General features: G+C 37.2%; 1 pseudogene; it reads left to right on the forward strand.

Moving 5' to 3' along the window:
* The first annotated feature begins 575 nt into the window (after window positions 1-575).
* Window positions 576-23,243, forward strand: part of LOC118836707 — a 54,985-nt pseudogene continuing 32,317 nt past the window's right edge.

The following is a 23,243-nucleotide window of genomic DNA, read 5'->3' on the forward strand; positions in this document are numbered from 1 at the left end:
GAAGGTGAGGTGCTTGGAGTGAAGAATACATACTTCAGTTGTGAAAAGTAGTCCATGGGAGGAGTGAGCTTCTAGGGTGAAGAGGTAGTTCTAGTATGGTAGACAAAGCCCTGTGGTAATGAATCAGGAATGTAGTTTGGAGAGGAATTAAAATACCTACCTACTCTATGTAGCTCTGGCAATGCCTGCATCAGCCTCATTATCAACGTGTACATCCCTGGAAAGTACACTCAAGGTAAGTGAACTTATCCACAGCATTCAAAATTTCTCCATTTGCTGTAATCAATGGTTTCATGTATGGGTGCTGTGGTGCTGGCAGATGGAGCGCCTGTGTTTTCTTGGTGTTAATTGTTAGGCCAAAATTAGCACAAGCAGCAGAGAATCAATCCACACTTTGTTGCATCTCAGCTCCAGAGGCAGCATTGAGTGCACAATTATCTGCAAACAGAAAATCAGGCACCAACACTCCCTCCACTTTGGTCTTGGCTTGTAGCCTTTTCAAGTTGAAGAATTTGCCATCAGTGCAGTAGCTGACCTTGATGCCGTGTTCATCCTCATTGAAAGCATTTGACAACATGGCTGAAAACATCATGCTAAATAAAGATCATGGGAGCAAGCACAAGGTCAGTCTTGTTTCACTCCTCTGGTGACTGGGAAAGCTCAAGGGCATCAAACAGGCAGTTTTCAGAGGAAGAAACTAAAGCTATAATCCTATGAAAAAATGCTCTAAATCACTATTGATTAGAGAAATGCAAATCAAAACAACCCTGAAGTACCACATCGCACCTGTCAGATTGGCTAACATGGCAAAACAGGAAAAGGGCTAAAAAATGTGCATACCCTTGGACCCTGAAATACCACTTCTAAGGTTGTATCCCAAAGAGATCATACAAATGGGAAAAAGGACCCACATGTACAAAAATATTTATAGCAACTCTTTTTGTCATGGCCAAGAAATGGAAACTGAGGGGATGCCCATCAATTGGGGAATGGCTGAACAAGTTGTGGTATATGAATGTAATGGAATACTATTGTGCTATAAGAAATGATGAGCAGGCAGACTTCAGAAAAACCTGAAAAGACTTATATGAACTGATGCTGAGTGAGGGGAGCAGAACCAAGAGAACATCATCCACAATTACAGCCACATTGTGGGATGACTAACTTTGATAGACTTGTCTCCTCCCCGCAATGCAAGACACTAAGACAACTCCAAAAGGCTCATGATGGAAAATACTGTCCACATCCAGAGAAAGAATTATGGAATCTGAATGCAGATCTAAGCATAATACTTATTCTCTCTTTTTTTGTTTTGTTTTGTTTCTTCTTTCTTGTGTTTCTTTCCATTGGTTATAATTCTTCTTCACAAAATGACTAAGGTAGAAATATGTTTAATATGAATGTATATGTAGAGCCTATGTCAGATTGCATGCTGTCTGATGGAGGGGAGAGGAGAGGGAGGGGAAGAAAATTTAAAACTCAAAAGCTTGTGGAACTGAATGTGGTAAAATAAAAGTAAATAAATAAAATTTAAAAAAACAAGAAATTATGCTCTGAAAGGTCACCAATAATTTCTGAATCATCAAATAAAATGGCCTTTTCTCTGTCCTCAATAACCTTGAATTTTCTGTAGCATGTAACATTGCTGATCAGTTCTTGTAGTGGGAACTATTTTCCATTAGGTCCAGAGATACCATGCTTTCTTGGCTCTCTTCCCAATTGTATTACTAATCCTTCAGTCATTTTTATTTTTTGTCTCTCCTTTGTCCTCCTCCTAACCCATAATGTGGGTATTTCCCAAGGCTCTGGCAATGTCCCTTATTTCTTTCTTACTTTATAATCTCTCTCTTGGCAATCTTATTCACTTTAATGACTTAAATTCCTTCAGAAAGGAGAATATTAAGGAAAATACTCAAAATTCCATCTGTGCAGATAACTCAAAAAAATCTGTTTGGTAATGACCTCTATCTGAGCTCCAGACTCACCACATTGCCAAATACCTACAGGACATTGCCCAGGTGTCCCACTAGTATCTCAAACTTATTGTGTTAACCAAGTTCATGATCTTCTTCCTAAATGTATTACTCCTTCTGACTATTATTTTTGTAAGTGGCAATGTCATTGGGCAATCTCATGTTTGAAATTTCACTGTTATATTCTATTCTTTCCACCCCCTTACCTCTCATATCCTTTTCCATATCCTTTTGACTCCCCCTAGGCAACAAATCTCACATACCTCCCATCTTAATTATTCTCACTCCTGTTGCAATTGGGTTTTAACAAAAGTATAAACTGAGGCAGATCACTAAGCAGGATAACTTGTATTAGCTGATGCTAATAATGCTACCTGCCAATAAATGGGTCAATGGATTGCCTCCATTAATGCCAAAGACCCCAAGCAAGTGGACAGCTCCCCTTTTACAGGTTTTGGGGAGTACAAAACAAAGAACAGAGCAAGGTAGATGATGTCATAGCAACATGAATGGTTACAGAGCTAAGGTCCAGGGAACAAAATGATTGGTTGGAAGTTTGATAATGAGAGCTAGCAACGACTATCCCCCACTCCCCAATGAGATTAAGAAGTTCTCATTGTCTGATGCAGTTGAGATAGTGGCCCAGTCTTTTGGATAGCAAACAGACATCCTTGAGGGACAACTTGGTGGAGTAAAGATATTAGTGTCAAACTCCTTATGAGTTCACACACATTCTCTAAGGTCAATAAAATTCCTTGAGGTAGGAGAACTGGATTTTTAAACTTAACCCATTACAGCCAACTGAACTTCCAACCAATTTCAGACACAAAGAACCATGATTTAAAGCAGTTACAAGACAAAGTCAATTACTTATAAATAGGATCAATAAATAAATGATACAGGATCAATTTTAATCTTCTCACAACCCTAATTCAGGTCATGTGCATTGTAACATCCTCCCTAATATTCTACCTTCCCTTCACTTCTTCCTCCAACTCATCCTTCATACCCTGCCAGGTCTTTCTTAGGAATAGATCTTGTTATGCTACTCTACTGGCAAATGTCTTCAGTGTCTGCTGCCCAAGGATTAAATTTCACCCTCCATTATCTGACATTTAAGACTCTCTTCAATCTGAGGTCATCCTGCCCTTCGTATTTACTCTAATATTCCTCCCTCACACTCTATATTTTAATTAAACTGGACAACTCTGTCACTGGACTATGCCTTAACCTAGCCATCTTTGTGCCTTTACTCAAGGTGCTCTCCAAGGTAAGAACACCCTTCCTTCTCCTTTTATAAGCAAATACTCCAAGGGAGCTATGACCTCATTCATGTGGACATTCCTTTCATTAGAAGGGAAACATTCCTTCCAAGGATAGCTAATATCCCACCCATACTTTCCCATCCTGTGTCACTGTCGCCATGACCTCATAAAAGCTCACCCCCTGGGGGGCAGAGCCAAGATGGTGGCTGGAAAGCAGGAACTAGCATGAACTCCCCGCTGAGGCCCTCCAACAACCTATAAAAATGACTCTGAAGAAATTCTAGAACTGCAGAACCCACAAAATAGCAGAAGGAAGCAGGGCTCCAGCCCAGGACAGCCTGGGGGGTCTCTGGGTGAGGTCTATCCTGCATGGAGCTGGGAGCAGAGAGGAGTGGAGGGGAGCAGAGCAGAACAGAGCCCAGCAAGGGGGGCATGGACCAACCAGATCAGGAGCCAGGCGGAGCGTGCCCTAGCACCCTGAATCAGTGAGCTGCAGCAGTTACCAGACTTCTCAAACCACCAACACCAAAGACAACAGAGAAGGTTAGCAGGAAAAGCTGCGAGAGTACAAGGAGTTCACAGTTTGCCACTGCCCTGGGGGCAGTGGAAGTGGGGCAGCTACAGAACTACAGCTGCAGTTACTTCCGGCCCCAGGCCCACCTGGTGGGAGGAATTAAGTGGTGGATCAGAGCAGGAGTGCACAGTCTGCTGAAGATCTAAGTCCAGTCTGGGTTGGGGGCTCTTGGGGAAGGAGGAGTGCTGGTGTGACAGAGCTGGTGCATCCCCCCAAGCATGCAACACAGTTCTCTTAACTCTACGAGCAGTCATACCACGCTGAAAAACTCAAGGGTCAAGTTAGTTGGCTGGGAATATGACCAGGCAGCAAAAACGCACCCAGATTCAGTCTCAGACTCTGGAATCTTTCTTTGGTGACAACGAAGATCAAAACATACAGACAGAAGAAGCCAACAAAGTTAAAGAGCCTGCAACAAAAGCCTCCAAGAAAAACATGAACTGGTCTCAGGCCATGGAAGAGCTCAAAAAGGATTTGGAAAAGCAAGTTAGAGAAATAGAGGAAAAATTGGGAAGAGAAATGAGAAGGATGAGAGAAAACCACGAAAAACAAGTCAATGACTTGCTAAAGGAGACCCAAAAAAATGCTGAAAAATATACTGAAGAAAACAACACCTTAAAAAATAGACTAACTCAAATGGCAAAAGAGCTCCAAAAAGCCAATGAGGAGAAGAATGCCTTGAAAGGCAGAATTAGCCAAATGGAAAAGGAGGTCCAAAACACCACTGAAGAAAATTCTACCTTAAAAATTAGACTGGAGCAAGTTGAAGCTAGTGACTTGATGAGAAATCAAGATATTATAAAACAGAAGCAAAGGAATGAAAAAATGGAAGACAATATGAAATATCTCCTTGGAAAAACCACTGACCTGGAAAATAGATCCAGGAGAGATAATTTAAAAATTATTGGACTACCTGAAAGCCATGATCAAAAAAGGAGCCTAGATATCATCTTTCAAGAAATTATCAAGGAGAACTGCCCTGATATTCTAGAGCCACAGGGAAAAATAGAAATTGAAAGAATCCACAGGTCGCCTCCTCAAATAGATCCCGAAAATAAATCTCCTAGGAATATTGTTGCCAAATTCCAGAGCTCCCAGATCAAGGAGAAAATACTGCAAGTAGCCGGAAAGAAACAATTTGAGTATTGTGGAAACACAATCAGAATAATCCAAGATCTAGCAGCTTCTACATTAAGAGATCAAAGGGCTTGGAATATGATATTCCGCAGGTCAATGGAGCTAGGATTAAAACCAAGAATCACCTACCCAGCAAAACTGAGTATCATGCTCCAAGACAAAATATGGATTTTTAATAAAATAGAGGGCTTTCAAGCTTTCTCAGTGAAAAGAGCAAAGCTGAATGGAAAATTTGACTTTCAGATGCAGGAATCAGGAGAAGCATGAAAAGGTAATCAAGAAAAAGTATAAGAAAAAGAAGTTGCAAGGGACTTATTGAAGTTGAACTGTTTTGTTTGCATTCCTACATGGAAAGATGACATGTATGATTCATGAGACCTCAGTATTAGGGTAGCTGAAGGGAATATGGAGATATATATATATATATATATACACACACATATATATATCTTTATGTATATATATGTATATGTGAGTGTTTATGTATGTATATGTATGTGTGTGTGTATATATATATATATATATATATATATATATAGAGAGAGAGAGAGAGAGAGAGAGAGAGAGAGAGAGAGCGGGCACAGGGTGAGTTGAAGAGGAAGGGAAGATATCTAAAAGAAATAAAATCAAATTAAGGGATGAGAGAGGAATATATTGAGAGAGGGAGATAGGGAGAGATAGAATGGGATAAATTATCTCGCATAAAAGTGGCAAGAAAAAGCAGTTCTGTAGGAGGGGAAGAGAAGGCAGGTGAGGGGGAACAAGTGAATCTTGCTTTCATGAAATTTGATCTGAGGAGGGAATACCGTACATACTCATTTTGGTATCTTACCCCACAGGAAAAAAGGAGGAAGAAGATAAAAAAGGGGTGATGATAGAAGGGAGGGCAGATGGGAGTGGAGGTAATCAAAACCAAACACTTTTGAAAGGGGACAGGGCCAAGGGAGAAAATTCAATAAAGGGGGATAGGTTAGGAAGGAGCAAAATATAGTTAGTCTTTCACAACATGAGTATTGTGGAGGGGTTATACATAATGATACACATGTGGCCTATGTTGAATTGCTTGACTTCTTAGGGAGGGTGGGTGAGAAGGGAAGAGGGGAGAGAATTTGGAACTCAAAGTTTTTAAAACAGATGTTCAAAAACAACAAAAAAAAGTTTTGCATGCAAATAGAAAATAAGATACACACGCAATGGGGCGTAGAAATTTATCTTGCCCTATAAGAAAGGAAGGGAAAAGGGGATGGGAGGGGAGTGCGGTGACAGAAGGGAGGGCTGACTAGGGAACAGGGCAACCAGAATATATGCCATCTTGGAGTGGGGGGAGGGTAAAAATGTAGAGAAAATTTGTAATTCAAACTCTTGTGAAAAACTAAATATAAAAAATAATAAAATAAATAAATAAATAAAATTGGGATCATAAAAAAAAAGCTCACCCCCTGTGGTGTTAATGTGATTAAAGATCTTCCCCATTAATCCCATTAACAGGTCTCAGGTACAGCTAGTTAAAGAAAGCTTGGTTAGGAGAGGCTCCTTTGTAGGAAGGCCTACACTCTTTTGTTAATTAGGTCAGGAGGGTTGTGAAGCCCTCAGGCTCCAAAAAGAGTGTGTACACTCTGAGGGTGGCCCTTAAACTCTCTCTCTCAGAACTTTAGGAGGAAAGGATGCAGGCAAGCAGGCAGCTAGGATTTGACAGTGAGTCTTTATGGGAAGGCCCCAGCAGAGGGGAAGATTATGGGATGGCTTGGTTTGGCTCCCTGCTGTGATATTGTGTTTTAAGTTCCTTACTGTTATGATAAAGTGGGCTTACTGGTTTTGGGATATAATTGCTGCCATGTTGAATTGGAGTTATTGGTTTTGGGATTTGATCTTCTGGTGCCTGAATAAATGTTTTACTTCTTCTGCCTTCTATATGGAGAGTCTCATATTCTGTGATATAGAACTATACAGGCATATTCATGGTCACCATTGATAATGTGACACTTGCCTTACTGATACACTCCCTCCCAGAGGTCACCTTATTTGAATGCTTCCCTCAATTTCCCTTGTTGTTACCTCTTGACATGTGATTGGTTCATTTCTTTTTTCTGATGGAATATTTCTTTGATGAAGTCTGCATCTTTTCCCCAATGTGATTCTCTCTTTTTAATGTGTTTCAGCCCACTCATACAAGTCATGTACATTTGCATTGGTCTTTGAATGATCCTTAAGTTCAGTTCTTCAGAGATCATGGTATTCCACGACTCACAACCAAAAACCACTACTGTATACTAGCATTTTTTAAAAAAGCGTTCCCCATTCTAAAGAAAAGTATAGAATTAATGAAAAAAAACCCACAATTTCCCAAAGGCAATCCTGCCTACTTTCTTCCTGATTCATTCAAGCTCAGCTCACTACACATATTTCCGTGTCTGTCCCAGATATTTTACTGATGGACAAGCTCTATAGGTTGTCTATTAAACTGCATATTAAAGTCTGAGCCTAACTAAAAGATTACCTTCTTTAGGAGGTCTTCTATTCTATTTTGTAAAGCCCTTACTATTCCTTTCCCCCACCCTAGCTCACAATGTACTTTTTAAAAGTTTTTATGCTGTCCTTATGATATTCCTTTCGAAACTTATCTTCGCCAGTTCAGCATTCATCTGAAACTCAGATGTCATGATTCATGACTCCTTTACCCAGACCACTGTTTTCACAGCCCCAAACATGATTTACTTCATTCACACATCAACTCTCTTTCTGGACTTCTCACCTTCCTCCTCCTCAACAACTGCCCCACCCTTTCCTGGGCACCCTCATTCCCCTCTCTCACATTCCAGCTTCTCTTTTTGTGCTGTCTGCCCACATTAGAATGTAAGCTTCTGAAGTGTAGAGATGGTCTTTATAGGCTTGCATTTGCAGCTGCACTCTTTGGAGTCTGCTCCACCATCATAATATCTCCCTAGTCCTTCCCTCAGGAAAAGTTCATCAGCAGAAAACTCTTCATTAGGAGATTGCTTTTGCTTTCATACTCACTTCATCCACACCCTCAGGAAGCTCTGCCCATATGACAGTGGGGCTAGAGGGTGGAGCAAAACACTTCTCCTTAAACCTCCATATAAAGAGTGCTCAGAAGCCCAGCAAACTCATCTTGCATCAGTTGCAGGCTTTGGATTCCACTCTATCAGACATGCTCCTGCCCCTCACATTTTTGACTTCCTTTTGTGAGTTATCTTCCCCATTTGATTGTAAGCAACTTGAGCTCTCCTCTTTTGTTCTCTGTCTCTCTCTCTTCCCCCTTTCTCTCTCCTTCATCTCTCAAATTACCTTGCATTTCATTATCTGCACATGTATTGTGACTGCTACCCACCCATTCTCCCCACACTCTTCAGGATGCAAACTCCTTGAATGAAGGGATTTTAAAAAAAATTTTAACCCCCAGGACCCTGCCTTTCATGTCTTAGGCAATTAATGTTTTTTTTTTCCTTTTTCTGAGTTCAATTGAATCATCATGTTTATTAGAGTTATTTCTGTAAAATCTAAGGAAGGAAGTCAGAAAAAGGGATGGATCCAATTTGTTTCATGATTATCCTTTACATTTGCCTCTTTAAAAAATCTGACTCTAAAGCAATGAGACTGATTCCATGTCATTCCCTATTCATTAGTTTCATCAACTTTTTTTTTCTAAAACACTTTTATATCAATTCTCATTTGACACTCAATATACCCTGAGAGGTAGATTAGGGAAATAGCATTATCCTTATTTTACATTTTAAGCAATTCAGGATCAGAAAAGTTAAATAATCTTCCAAAATCATAGCTATTTTGTAGCACAGTCAAGGCTGGAACATGTTTCCTGACTCCAAACTCACTGCTTTCTCCCTTGATATCATGAAAAGCAAGTTCAGATTTGATTTTGAATACCCATCATTTAAAGTGATCCTCCTGATCAGATTTGCTCCTGCAAAATTTCAAGGTAGAGAGTTCAACCCTTCAGAGTAGTTATCATGGCAAATCAACTAAAGGGGCATCTAGGTGGTGCAGTGGGTAGAGCACCGGCCCTGGAGTCAGGAGGACCTGAGCTCAAATCTGACCTCAGACACTTGACACATGTACTAGCTGTGTGACCTTGGGCAAGTCACTTAACCCCAATTGCTCTGCCAAAAAGAAGAAAACAAGAAAATCAACTAAAAGTACTATGAAGGGATTCACCTGAAGTCACGCAGATAGTTAGAGGTAGGTCTTCTTATCCTCAATCTCCTGTGTGTTCCACTACATGAATCTTGTAATTTTGTCATGTTCAAAATAGGTGCTCTGCCAATGCTTTGCCTTGGATGGCTGAGTTATCTTTTGTCAAAAAAAGTCTACAAGGTAAAAAATCCAGTAGCCTTTAAGAGAAAGCTGCTCAAGAAGAGGTAGCTCTCTGGAAAACCTATACCTCAGATTACAACCCAGACACATGGCCAGCCACTTATCTTTGAGCTCATTTTCTCCAGCATCCTGGCCATTTATTTCAATTTCTTAGCATTTATTGGACACCTGTGATGTTCTAGGAATGCTTTGAAAGAAACCAAAATGTCTAAGACATAGCACTTGACTACAGCTGCTTAAAACTCTTAGGATATAAAGCAATTCGAAAACAAGGGGATATAAAATCAAGTACAAAGTTTTGCAGTTCAGGCAATAAATACAAGAGGACTTCAACCTCAGATACCCAAAGTATATTCAGATAGAGGCACGGAGTGCAGCAGGGACATTTTTTTTGCTTGCTGGAATATTTGGCATGTGTTAGGTTACAAGTACACCATTCATTCTTTCATTCATTTGTTCAACAGATGCTTGTTGTACCTGCTGTTTACATCACTGTACTGGTACAGTGGATAGAGGGTCAGGCCTGGAGTCAGGAAGACTCATCTTCTTGAGTTCAAATCCAGCCTTGGACACTTTGTAGCTGTCTGACCCTGGGCAAATCACTTAGCCCTATTTGCTTCAGTTTCCGTATCCGTAAAATAAGCTGAAGAAGGCAATGGCAAACTATTACAGTATCTTTGCCAAGAAAACCCAAAATGGGATCATGAAGAGCCAGACTCCACTGAAAAACTACTGAACAACAACAAAAACTGGATCCTGGAGAAGATATGAATGTTAGCTACAAAATTTTCCCTACCCTCTTGGGTTCGGTACAGGAAAATGGTGACTATAATGCACAATATCACCTCGCAACTTCATTAGAAAGCTTACAGAACAAAGTTATATGTAAGACCTGAGGGAGCCCATTTCCAACTAGGGAATCAGGGAAAGCTTCAAGGAGGAGGCAGCATTTGATTTTGGCTTTAAAGGATAGGTAGGAATTCAGGAACTGAGGAGGGAGAGAAGGTATTCCAAGTATTTACAATAATGTAAGCAAAAAAACATGGAGGTAGGAAAATATCGGTTGGACTGGGGCATAGAAGGGATAGGTGCACTGAGAGCAAACATTTGGAAGACTTAAGAGCAGATGAGTTTGAATTTTACTCAGTAAACTACCAGACTCCGTCACATGATTTTAAGGGGGAAAAAAGACTAAGACAGCCATCTCTATAAATAAGAAAACAGAAGAAACCTTCCTAGAACATGTTAGTCCAGCTGGTAGACACAGTCCCTGCACTGCACTATGTACTCTTGTATTGCTTGCTATTGTAGCATATGCTTTAGTTTTACCTCCCCAATTAGAGTAATAGCTCCTTAATGGCTGCTGCCATGCATGTCTCCAATTTTTGTATTTCTAGTAGCAGAGACATGCTACTGTGAGTAAAGTGAGTATTCAGCAAATAATTTTAATTGCTTATAAAATAAGTGTTTTAGGAAGATCAACATGGTAATGGTTTGTACATTTAACTTCTCAATCAAAAAGATTTGCTTTTTAAAATTTTCCCTTCCTCCCCTCCTTGCCTCCCTTCTTCCTTCCTTTCTTCTTCCCTCCATATTTCTTTCCTTCTCTCCCTCCTTTCTTCCTTCCCCCTTCCTTATTTACTTCTTTCCTTCCCTCCCTCCTTCTTTCCCTTCTTCCTTTTTTACTTCCCTCCTTCCTTCCCCCTCTTCTTCCTTTTCTCCTTCCTTCTGTATTTCTTTCCTTCCCTCCCTCCTTCTTTCTCTTCTTCCTTCTTTCCTTCCCTCCTTCTTTCCCTCCCTCCTTGTTTCCTTTCTTTCTTACTCAATTTGTCTTTTCAATTCACCTGACCAATTAAATTAAATAATCCAAAGGGGTTGTGTATTTAGACCCTACCTCTTATGAGTAGTATCATTCATCAAAGAACAAAGAGGTATTCACCTGTGTGGACATACATGAACCTGAATAGGGAAACATAGTGAAGAATATTTGGGTAAGTGACAAAGGAAAGAGAAATAAGATGTTATCGTGGTGGGAGAGTACTACATACTGATGGACCAGATGAATGAAATGGATACTGAGTTACTAGTACAGATTGCAAACCAGGAAGGAAGACAGGCTATTGCTGTTATGAATCAGTCTCCCTCGCCCCCTACCCATTCATTTCCTTCTTTGTTTCCATCTTTCTCTCATTTATAGAAGATGGGAACCTCTCCAAAACAATCATAGCTAGCATTTATATCATGCAGTCAGGTTTGCAAAGTGCTTTACATATTATCCCATTCGATCATCACAATGATCCTGACTGGAAAGTGCCATTATCGTGTTCAATCCATGAATCAATTTTTTTTCTGATCTAGTTTTAGATGATGAAAAAGAAGAGGTCATTTCAAAGAAGAGTAGCATCACTGCACAAGAAGCACAGGTTTAAAAAGAACCTATCAAAGTGGTGGAATTGAGGTTAAGTGACTAAGAATAAATATAAAAGATGGGTATAATTTGCTAAGAATGGCATAAGAAAGGCTAATCCATGAGGAGTTGATGTTTGTAATAAATGCTAAAGAATAGAAAAAGAGTAATGTTGGGAGAAATAGGAAGATCAAGAAAGGGATAAGATTTGTCTCGAGATGGATAGCAAGATGTTAACGAAGGAAAAGAAAAGGTAAAACTGAACTATTTCTCTCTCATTGTCTAAAGAATTAACTTCAGACTGGGAAGGATGAAATAAATATCTTTAACGGTTTATTGAAATGCAAAGTAATTCAGGAAATGGCAAGAGCGCCTAGATGGCTTCAGCGAGTACAAGGCCCCTTGATTTCTATGATTGACACCCCAGAATCTTGGGAATATTATCACTGAATTCCTTTTGGAAGAGATCAGCAGAGGCATTTTAGAACTAGAAGCAGACAAATGACTCAGGTTTCAAAAAGGAGAAAAGTTTTTATACTCAAAAATCCAGGATGTTTGATTGATTCCTGATAAAATTCAAGAACACATTACAAGAAAGCTAGTTTGTAAATACTTATTTAAGGAAGAGGTGATTACTGAGTTAGCAGGGCTTCATTATGAAAAAAATCACATCAGACTAAACTCTTCTAAAAAAACACTGATACTAGTCCATCAAAGGAGTACAATGGTTAGAGCATATCTGGATTTCAGTAAGGAAATATTTGACAACTCTTTGATAGTAGCTCTAAGGACAAGATTGATGATGTGGACCAAATAATAGAATAATATTGGGAAGGAATCCAAATAATAGATGGAAGGAATCAGTTGTGCTTGACTGCTTTGGTCCAAAGAGGTTTGATTAATGACCGTGTGGCGATTTGCTTGAGGCGCATCGTGGAACGCTAGAGGCTTCTGTTCTTGACCCTATTCTGTTCAAAATTGTGGTTATTGGCTTATATGAAGGCATATATTTCACACTAATTAAATGTGTGAATGGCAAAGATAGGAAAGAAAGTTAATATGTTGGCTGCACTTTCCTGGAGCTTCAACCAGGGAAAAGCCCACAACTCCATTGCTTAGACTCAAACTCAGGTTAAGAACTTGAAGAGCTAAAACCAGGAAGGCAGTGATCATACTTTACCTGGGTCATACCACCTGGGTGCACTGAAAGTTTACATGTCCCTAGTCTTAGCTGTCCTTGAGACCCAGGAATAGCATAACAATAACCAGAGAAAGCAGAAGTAGTACCCAAGAATATATAAAATAGGACCAAGCAAGGCCTCAAGAGATTTCCTCCAGAAAAGCAAAGAGCCTTACACTAATAGAAAGTCCAAAGTCAGGGAGTAAGGCAGAAGGAACAAGGAAACAAAAAGGAATTCCATAAAAAGAGTTCTTATGGTATCAGTGATACAAATTTACAAGAAAACATCAGCTTTGAAATATTTACAAACAAATCCTCAAAGAAAAACATAGGTAGGGCACAAATTCACCAAGAATTCCCAGGAGAAAACTGAAGTAATATTTTTAGAAGTTTAAATGATTTTTTAAATTTAACGAAAGCAATAGAGGAAACATTAGAAAGGGAGACCAGAATGGAGAAAGCATTTTTATAGCACCTACTATGTTCCAGGCAGGCACTGTAGTAAGCTTTTAAAAAAAAAAACAAATATTTACAAATATTACCTCATTTGATCCTCACAACCCTGGGAAGTAGGTACTATTATCCCCATTTTGTAGTTGAGGAAACTGAGGCAAACAGAGATTAAGTGATTTGCCCAGGAAAACATAACTAGTTTCTGAAGCTAGGCTTGAACTCAAGTCTTCCTGATTCTAGGGTCAGATTTCTCAAAAGTCAGAATGGTCCATGTTATAATAAGAAATATTAAAATAAACTTTAAAATCTAAAAAAAATAAAAGAAAATATTTCTGTATATGGAAAACAGGTCAAGAAATATATTTAAAAATCATTTGAAATACATAAAAGCCATGATCAAAAAAAAAGCTCAGACATCAGCTGAGGCTGCATGTGGCACCTTTATAATAATTAACTGTGTATTAAGACATAAAAACCTCACAAATACAAAAAATTTGATACATATTTTATGAACCACAATGATATAAAGTTATGTTCAATAAAACTCTTCTGAAGAAGCAATTAAAATTGACTGGAAACATATATTTTAATCCTAAAGAATGCATGAGTTAAAGAAAGAATCTTAGAAATAGTAGACAATTTCATTAAAGATAATGGCAATAGTGAGATAACATATCAAAATTTAGGGTATGTTGCCAAAGTAGTCTTTAGGGGAAAATGTTTAACTGTAAAAACATTCACCAATATCAGAAAGAAAAAACAGAGGAACAAATGAGGTATTAAACTACAAAAAAAGCTGGAATACCAATAAATTTAAGAAGCCAATAAAATGTTAAAATAGAAACCTTGAAAAGAAAAGGAATTTTAAAATAAGATATAAAATATTAAATTACTAAATTAAACTGGGTATGAGGGTTTTTTAATAAGTAGATCATTAGATTATTTTATTTTTAAGAAGAAAAAACAAAATTACCAGTTACAAAAATGAAAATGATGAATTCAGAACAACTGTAGAATAAAGATAATCTAAATACAATAGTTGAACATTTGCAAAACTATAAAATGCTCATTTTAACAGGACAAAAAATCAAAATCCTGAATAACCTAATCTCAGAACAAAGAAACTGAACAAGCCATAAGAGAGTTTTTAATAAGGGGGACAAAAACAGAACCAGATGAATATTTAAAGAACTATTAAGTCTATTATTAGCTGTCAGTTCAATTATTTTGTACGTAGTTACTATATGCCAGGTATTATGCTAACACTGAGAATACAAATAAAGGCAAAAAATAGTCCCTACTCTCAAAGAGCAGTCTGATGAGAGTGATAACGTGAATAAAATTATGTACAAACAAAATTATTTACAATATATATAGCATAAACCGGAGATAATCTCAGAAGGCACTAAACATCATAAAATCACCTGATTACATTAATAGATGCAGAAAGACTGTGAAATATTTCTTGTACAAGGTGAGACCTTAGCTGAGACTTAAAGGAAGTCGGGGAATAAAAAAGGAAGACGTGAGAGTAGAAAGAATTCTAAGCTTGGGGGAAAATCAGTGAAAATGCCTTGAGTGAGGCAATGGATTATCTTGTGTAAGGAAAAGGAAGGAAATTACTTTTACTGGATCATAGAGTAAATTGGTGGGAGGAAGGGATAAGAAGACCACATAGCTGGGAATGGAGCCAAGTGATTAAGGACTTTAGAAGCCAAAGACAAATTTTGTATTTGATCCTGAAGGTAACAGGGAGCTACTTCAATTATTGGTGGGGGCCGGGGGCAGGGGGAGAGTTGGTGTGGTCAAATTTGTACTTTAGAAGTTCAGTTTGACAACTGAACTGCAGATGAATTGGAGTGGGGAAAGACTTGAGGCAGGGAGACCAAACCAGAAAGTTTTTTTTTAAATAGTCCAGGTGGGAGTTGATGAGGACTTGAATCAAAGCTAGAGGAAAGAAGGTGGCATACATTAAAGATGTTACAAAGGTAGAATCAATAGGACCTGACAAATGATTGAATACAGGGCGGGGGAAGGGGGGACAAGAACGAGTGAGTAGTTGAGGATGAATCCTAGGTGATGAGCCTGGATGACTGGGAGAATAGTGGTATGCTTGACAGTAATAGGGCAGTAAGGAAGAGAAGATGGCTTGAGAGAAAAGACCAAAATGAGCTATTTGAAAAAAAAAACAAGGAAAAGAAGCATCCTACCCAATTACTTTTAGAACTATCAATATACTGTGACATATTAATAACAAAGACATTAAAATCATATGACAATAGATTCAGAAAAAGCTTTTGATGAGACACAACATACATTCCTATTTTCTAAAATACTAGGAAACAAGAATCTTTCTATGCCATAGACACTAGATTTCAAAAATACTAGAAAGCACAGGAATATATGTCATGGATACTATAAGAATCTTTCTAGATTCTATAAAAGCATAGGGTCTTACCTTAATATATTGTAATATCAATATAAGTAATAATATATAATACACAGAATATATGTAGCTAAAACCAAGAGCCAGTATTATATGCAATGGAGTTAAAATAGTTTCCCAGTAAGATCAAACGGAGAGCAAGACCATCCATTTTCACCATTACTATTTGATACCATATTAAAGATGTTAACCATAGCAGTCATATAAGAAAAGAAACTGGACAAAGTAGAAATAAATGGGTAAAGTAGAAATAAATAGGCAAAGTGAAAACAGATTTATCTCTTCTTTTCTAGATAATGTGCTTGTTTACTTAGGAAGCCCTAAACATGAATTATAACAAGTTATAGATTAAGATTGAAGAACATAAAATAAACTCACTTAAGTCATCTGTATTTCTGTGTATTACCAACAAAACCTAGCAGGAATAGATAGAAAAATTCCATTTAAAATAACTACAGAATATATAATACTTGGGTGTCCATCTGCCAAGAAACACAGAACTATGTAAATATAACTACAAAATAATCTTCATACAAAGAGACAGATTTACATAACTAGAGAAATTTTAATTGCTTGTGGGTAGACTGAGACAATATAATGAAATATTACCTCTTTAATTTACTTATTCAGTATCATGCCAATCCAAATACCAAATTATTACTTTATAGAGTTAGAAAAAATAATTTAAAAAATACATCTGGCAGAACAAAATTTCAAGACTCTCAGGGGAAAGGGGATTTAACAGTACTAAATCTCAAACTATAATATAAACATTAATAAACAAGATTATTTTATATTATTAAGAAATAGGTTGATCAAAGGAACAAAATATATGCACAATATACAGAAGCAAATAAGCACAATAATATTTGATAAACCCAAAGATCTCAACTATTTGGATAAGAATTTGGCAAAATCTGTTGAAAAAAAAACTGGATACCAGCCTAGCAGATACCAAATATAGCCTAATATGACAAACTGTATACCAAGATAAGCACCAAATGGTTACATATATTAAACATAAAAGTTTATATCATAGACAAATTAGAGACATAAGGAAGAAAATTCCCTCTAGATCTATGGAGAGGGGAAGCATTTATGAGCAAACAAGAAGGAGATCACAGAAGCTCAAATGAAAAATTTTGATTCTGTAAAAGTTTTTTAAAAAGTTTTTACACAAACAAGACCAATACAGTTAACATTAGAAGGGAATCAGATAACTTGGCAGGGGTGGGAGGGATCTTAGCAGCAAGTTTTTCAGATGAAAGTCTCATTTCCAAGATATGTAGGAATCTGATTCAAATTTATAAGAATGAGAGCCATTTCCTAATTGATAAAAGATGAAAGGATGGGAAATCAGCAGTTTTCAGAGGAAGAAATACAAATTCTCAAAACCCATATGAAATGCTCTAAATTGTTAATAATTAGATGAATGAAAATTAAAATAACTTTACAATTGTACCTCACACTAATCAGCTTTGCAAAGCTGACAAAAATGGAAAATAAATTCTGGATGGGTTGTGGGAAAACAGGTGTGCCAAGGCACTGAAGGTGGATCTCTGAACTAGTCTAGTCATTCTAGAAAGCAATTTAGGACCAAAAATTTTGAAATTGAGCATACCCTTTAGCCCATAGGTATCACTGCTATGTGGTCTTTATCTAAAAGAGATCAAATAAAGAGGAAAAAGACCTATATGTACAAAAATATTTATATGAGATCTTTTTGTGGTAGCAAATTGCTGGAAATAAAGGGGACACTCACCTACTGTGGAAAAATTGAATGCATCATTGCATATAAGTATAATGGAATACTATTGTGTTATAAAAATGAAGGGGGTGGTTTCAGAGAAACCTCTAAAGGACTTTCATAAACTTATGCAGAGTAAAATATATAGAACCAGGAGAACAATTTAGAGAAGAACAATATTGTAAAGACAACATTGAAAGACTTAAGAACAACATCTTTTTCAATGGGATTGGGGTGGGAGGAAAAGAAGATATATTTAGTCAAGTTGGAAAAATAAAACTTTAAAAATAAAAATGAATTATAGTACGCTGTAAAAAGAATACATATCACTCCGCACATTGATCCTGATCAAAGAATTAGATAAGATGACATAATTAAAAATCCTAAGAAAAAGAAAATAAAAAAGAAAGAAAAAAATAAAATGGTTGATGATATGTGTGCATGTATGTGTGTGCATATATACATATATATACATATATATGTATATATACATGTATAGATATAGATATAGATATATATATGAAATGTGTGTGGGGCAGCTAGGTGGCGCAGTGAGTAGAGCGCCAGCCCTGGAGTCAGGAGGACCTGAGTTCAAATACGGCCTCAGACACATGACACACTTACTAGCTGTGTGACCTTGGGCAAGTCGCTTAACCCCAATTGCCCTGCCTTTCCCCTCCAAAAAAAATGTGTGTGTACATATATGTATGTGTGTGTATATATATATATATGTGTGTGTGTGTGTATGTATATATGTGTGTGTATGTATATATATATATATAATATGTATAATTTCACTGAGTTACACTTGTATGCAGTTCAGAGAAACATGAGCATACAATATTCATACTCCTTTGGTCATTACTATCCTAGCAGCCTGTACTTTAGAGATTATTATCCTTGGCCCATGCATAGATTTCAAGGGGTCTGTGAACTTGGATGGGATAAAAATTGCATCTTTATTTCCATTAAACTCTAACTAGAATTTAGCATTTCCTTTAGTTATGAATGTAGGCAACAAATATTTCCATAAGCTTCCCAGATGGCCAAAGAGATCTGTGAAACAAACCAAAAAGTTAAAAACACCTGCTGTAGTGCAAAAGCATGAAGTAATAGGCAAGAGTCTCTGTCGTTCTTGCCACTGTACCCTCTGGTTATTCTTTCCCTGTTGATTGTTTATGCATTGACTTTTTCTGCAATTATTTTCAACATGTTCATCAGCTTTTCAGATTGCTAAGCAACATGCATTGAACTTTGCAATCTACCAAATACTGTGATAAGTAAATTATACATGCACATATTTATTTTCTTTCTTAACAAACATTTTGAAAAGCTCATTTATTCAGTCTTCTGCTTGAATAATTCAATTGTTTCTTGGGGGCTTAGCAAAGGGCACTGCATTATTACAACCCCTACTCAAGTATTTGTTTTATAGGCAGAATATTGTGGTGTTATGATATTTCCTAAGACATAATCACCTAATTCCCCTTGAAAATACATTTATCATATCCATTTATTTACTGAAATGGCCCCAAAATCTTGCTTAGTATAGATTTGTTTGAATAAACTATAGTGATTAGCATTTTATCTTTTATATTCTTTAATACAAATTGTAGATGTCTCACTGACCCTTGTCAATGTTGCAGTAAATAGAGTTATTGAATTGCAGAGCTCCAGTGTGGAAAGTGATCAAGAAGGTCGCCTAGGATGACTCCTTGTCAAAGAACGAATCCGCTCTACAATATCCTTGTCAAAATCCCATCCTCCTTCTGCTTAAGGAACCTCCAGTGATGGCTAACTGACTACTCAGCAAGACAGCCCAGTCCACTTTTGCACATCCATAATTGTTAGGAAGTTTCCCTTCATATTAAAACAAAAATCTGCATTTTTGCAGCATCCACCCATGAGAATTACTTCTGCCCTATCAGGACAAATAGAAAAAATCTAATCCCCCTTCCATGAGATAACCCTTCACCTATGTGCAGACTGCTGTCATGTCCCTACCATATCAATGTTTAGGTGAGCTATAGTTATCTATCTTTGCCATGTTAGAAATTAAAACTGATACATTTTAAATATTTATCAATTAAAATAAAAACAAGAAACCTATAACATTGACATAAATATCTAACAAAATAGTGATCAGTGGCATTGTTTTCATATTTAACCAATCTTTTAAGTGTCTGGCTTAGTAGAAGACAGCTAGATTCTCATAATTTTGCAGTTTGCATTTTTTTCTGCATTCATTCTGTTTCCATATATTATTTTTATTGAAGTATATGTAGAAAATCCAGCCTCATGCAGATATGTAGTCGGAAAAAGGAAAAGGATTTTAAGGGGCAAATTAAGTCTTAGTATTATTAGGAAAATAATTTTGACCTGGAAGATACCCTGAAAGTGTCTTGAAGACTCCCAGCTATCTGTATACCATACTTTGAGAACTGCTACAGTAAGCTAAACATTTAGAGGTGAACAGAGATGCCCACAGTGACTTGATTAGACCTAAACAGACTTTCAGGGAGAGCTGGGCTATAATGATTCCTCCTACTCCACAATTTGAGCTGGTCTGGGAACCATTTTGTTTCAAAATGGCCTATCACTCCATGAATGAGGTTGAAGGAATTATCCATGGAAACAGACGTCTTGCTTTTACAAATAAAAATGGGTCTGAAAAAAAAAATGTCCCCACTTGTAAGACTACCTGACTTTGGAAATGCACTAGTATTATTGACCAAGATTGATAATAATGTGCATACAAATAGGTTCACTCATGTGAATTAAAATAAACTGATTTTTCCCTTAATTCTCTTACGCAAAAGAAAAAGAAAACCGCTATGGTGCAACCAGTGTTTGGAATGTGTTTCTCTCTCTGTGGCTATAATAGCCCCAGAGTAAGTTGACATATGTGGTGTCATTAGAATGTTTGGGGGTTTGAGAGAGGGTTTTGAAGAAATATCTAAAGATCTTGACTTGTCATGTAGTAGGAAATCACAGCAGGACCCTTTCTGAGGAGCAATGGGGTTAAGATACTAAAAATAACCTCATAATGATCATTGAAAGTAAAGACCTTTTTTATTTAGCCTGAATAGCAAGATGGATTTTTATAAAAAGGATGAGTATGCACTTAATGTAGAGGATTTAAGAGGCATTAGACTGAGTCAGTCAGAGAACTACCTTCTTGTCTTAGCATTGTCACTATCTAGCTAGATGACAAGCAAGTCACATGACTCCTATGACACATACTTTTACATCTAGATTTTGGACCCATTGTTTTCTCCATACATCTCCATATATTTTTTCCCCATATGCAGATACTCCTGGGGGCTCAGAACTGTGACAATCAGATATCCACCACTGCCTAGCCTCTCTCTTCATTGTTCCCCAAAGAAGATAAAAGCACGGTCTGGAAGATCGTGGAAACCTACAGCCAGCTATACCCTCTCCAGCTCAATACCCACTCTTTCCTTACTTTCACAAATCCAGGTATAGGTTCCACTGGGTTCTGTGTTAGCAATGTCCTCAAATCTTCCCTTAAACGAACTGGCTGACAAGATTATCTCTAATTCCAAGCAATCATGCCAAGTAGTTGTTTAACTTTATCTCTATACTTTACAAAAACATGTAGAACTTTTACTTTTCCCTTCAATAACTGCAACTTGCTCTGTCATAAATACCCAGGGGTCATATCTTGCCACCAATATGACTAATTACTAGGATCCAAAGACTATATTCACTGTTTAAATAGCAGAATGTACCCTATTAATAACTGTGGACAGGTCATGAATGCTGCATCTTACCTTCTTCCTGGAGATCTAAATTAACTTTTCTCAATCTGTTTCCTCATCTCCAAAGGAAGTCTAACATTATATTAGTCTACATAACCTTTCTTTGTGGCATGGACACCTTGGGTTTACTGGTGAAGCCTAGGGACAGATTTCTTCTTGGAATCATGTTTTTAGCAACACAAAATGAAATACATAATATTACAAAGGAAACCTATAATATAGAAATACAAGTTCATGGACCCCAGGTTAGGAACTCTTGATCTAAATAATCTCAAGAATGTTTTTGAGGGGTTGATTCCAAACCGATCCATATTTTCATTTTCAAAGATCTGAAATGATCTTGTAAAAGGCAAATAATATCAGAATGTGTCAGGAAATGATTTCTTTATACCAAAACTAAAGCTATTCCAACCAAATAAAAATAACAGATGCTTTTTTCTTGTCATACTAAAGCATAGAAGAGAAAAAATAATTCCATCCTGAGAATATAGAGTCTGAAGCTGGCACCATACAGTAGATTTAAAGGTGAAGAAGGCAACCAATTTACCAATTTTGTTGATATTTCATCAAGTAAGTGGTATTTTTTAGTTTGACAGGTATTTTCATGAAATTATCTGCTTGGTTTGGCACTAAGCCAATATGGCCTAAAGATGTTTCTATTGGGAAAGTTTTTAAAGAAAGGTCACTTTCACAAGGACTTGAATTTAGAATTGCCCATTTATTTATCCCATTGGTGTCTCTTGCTATCATATTTCCTGAATCAATGCTTTACTTGATGAAGGCAATCTTTATTTTTGTTTATTTGATTTTGGTCTGGACATGTGATTTCTTTGATACAGGGAACTCCTGTTTTGGAAATTCTCTCCAGTGATGCAGCTCACAAGCTCTTTTTAATTTAAAGTCTTAGAATGTTTCCTGGGACATAGAGAGATTAGATGACTTACCCAGAGTAATGTAGCTAATATTGCCAGATTTGAATTCAGGTCTCCTTGATTGTGAAGCTGGCCCTCTATCCACTAACCACCCTGCTTCCTATCCTGGTGAAGGTGAATGCATTGTAAAAATACATTGTAGAACACTGGGGAGACCTTCTTAATTAGGCAATAGAAAATCCTCTGGAAGTATGGCACATACCTTAGACCTGTATATTTCCATCCTGAGACCCCACACTGTCTTATTCCCTTTTGATTACTTAGTAAGTATAAATCCTGAAATCTAATTGGAACAACATCAAGAGGTTCTCATTTGAAAATCTGATTAACTGAAAAAAGAATCTTTGGGGGAGGGTTGATGGGGTTGGGAGTTACTCTTTTGAGAATTAATTAATTGGGATTGTTCATTATTAATTCAAATGTTAAAAGCCAGAAACACATTGTTACAATAAATTCCATAGAAAATAGGAAGCATTTTTTTATGTTTTCCTCACAAGAAGAATTTTTTTTAACCCACTAGTTATGTAACATTGACTCCTCATATTTTTATTTCTTGTGAGCCTGTTGCTATGGAAATCTTCCCATATGACCCACAGACATGACTCACAAGGACTGGGTACATCTAGAACTGCAACACTGCAGTGTCTCATATGGAGAATTTAATACAACCTTGAAAGGAGTCAAGTCAAAATTGCCTGCTCCCCACCAAAAAAGAAAAAAAGAGCTTTCCTGACCATTCTTGATTAGTGGTGACTAATTTTTAATGTGCTTTTTTGTTCATTTCATGATAACTTCCATCTATAAAAAGACTGTCATCCTAAAGGACTCCAATAGACACAATATTGGGGAGGACCTAGATCTTGGAGTGTTGTATCTTGTTCTGGTTCCTCTGACCACCCTCCCAGTAAGTTTATAAGTAGGCAGTATAAAGTGGCAATGTTAGGAAGTAAGATTGTAAAGAAGAACCTTGGAGTCACTTACAGACCTTTCCAAA

The sequence above is a fragment of the Trichosurus vulpecula genome, chromosome 2 (genome assembly GCF_011100635.1).
Source record: "Trichosurus vulpecula isolate mTriVul1 chromosome 2, mTriVul1.pri, whole genome shotgun sequence".
In the NCBI taxonomy this organism is placed as follows: domain Eukaryota; kingdom Metazoa; phylum Chordata; class Mammalia; order Diprotodontia; family Phalangeridae; genus Trichosurus; species Trichosurus vulpecula.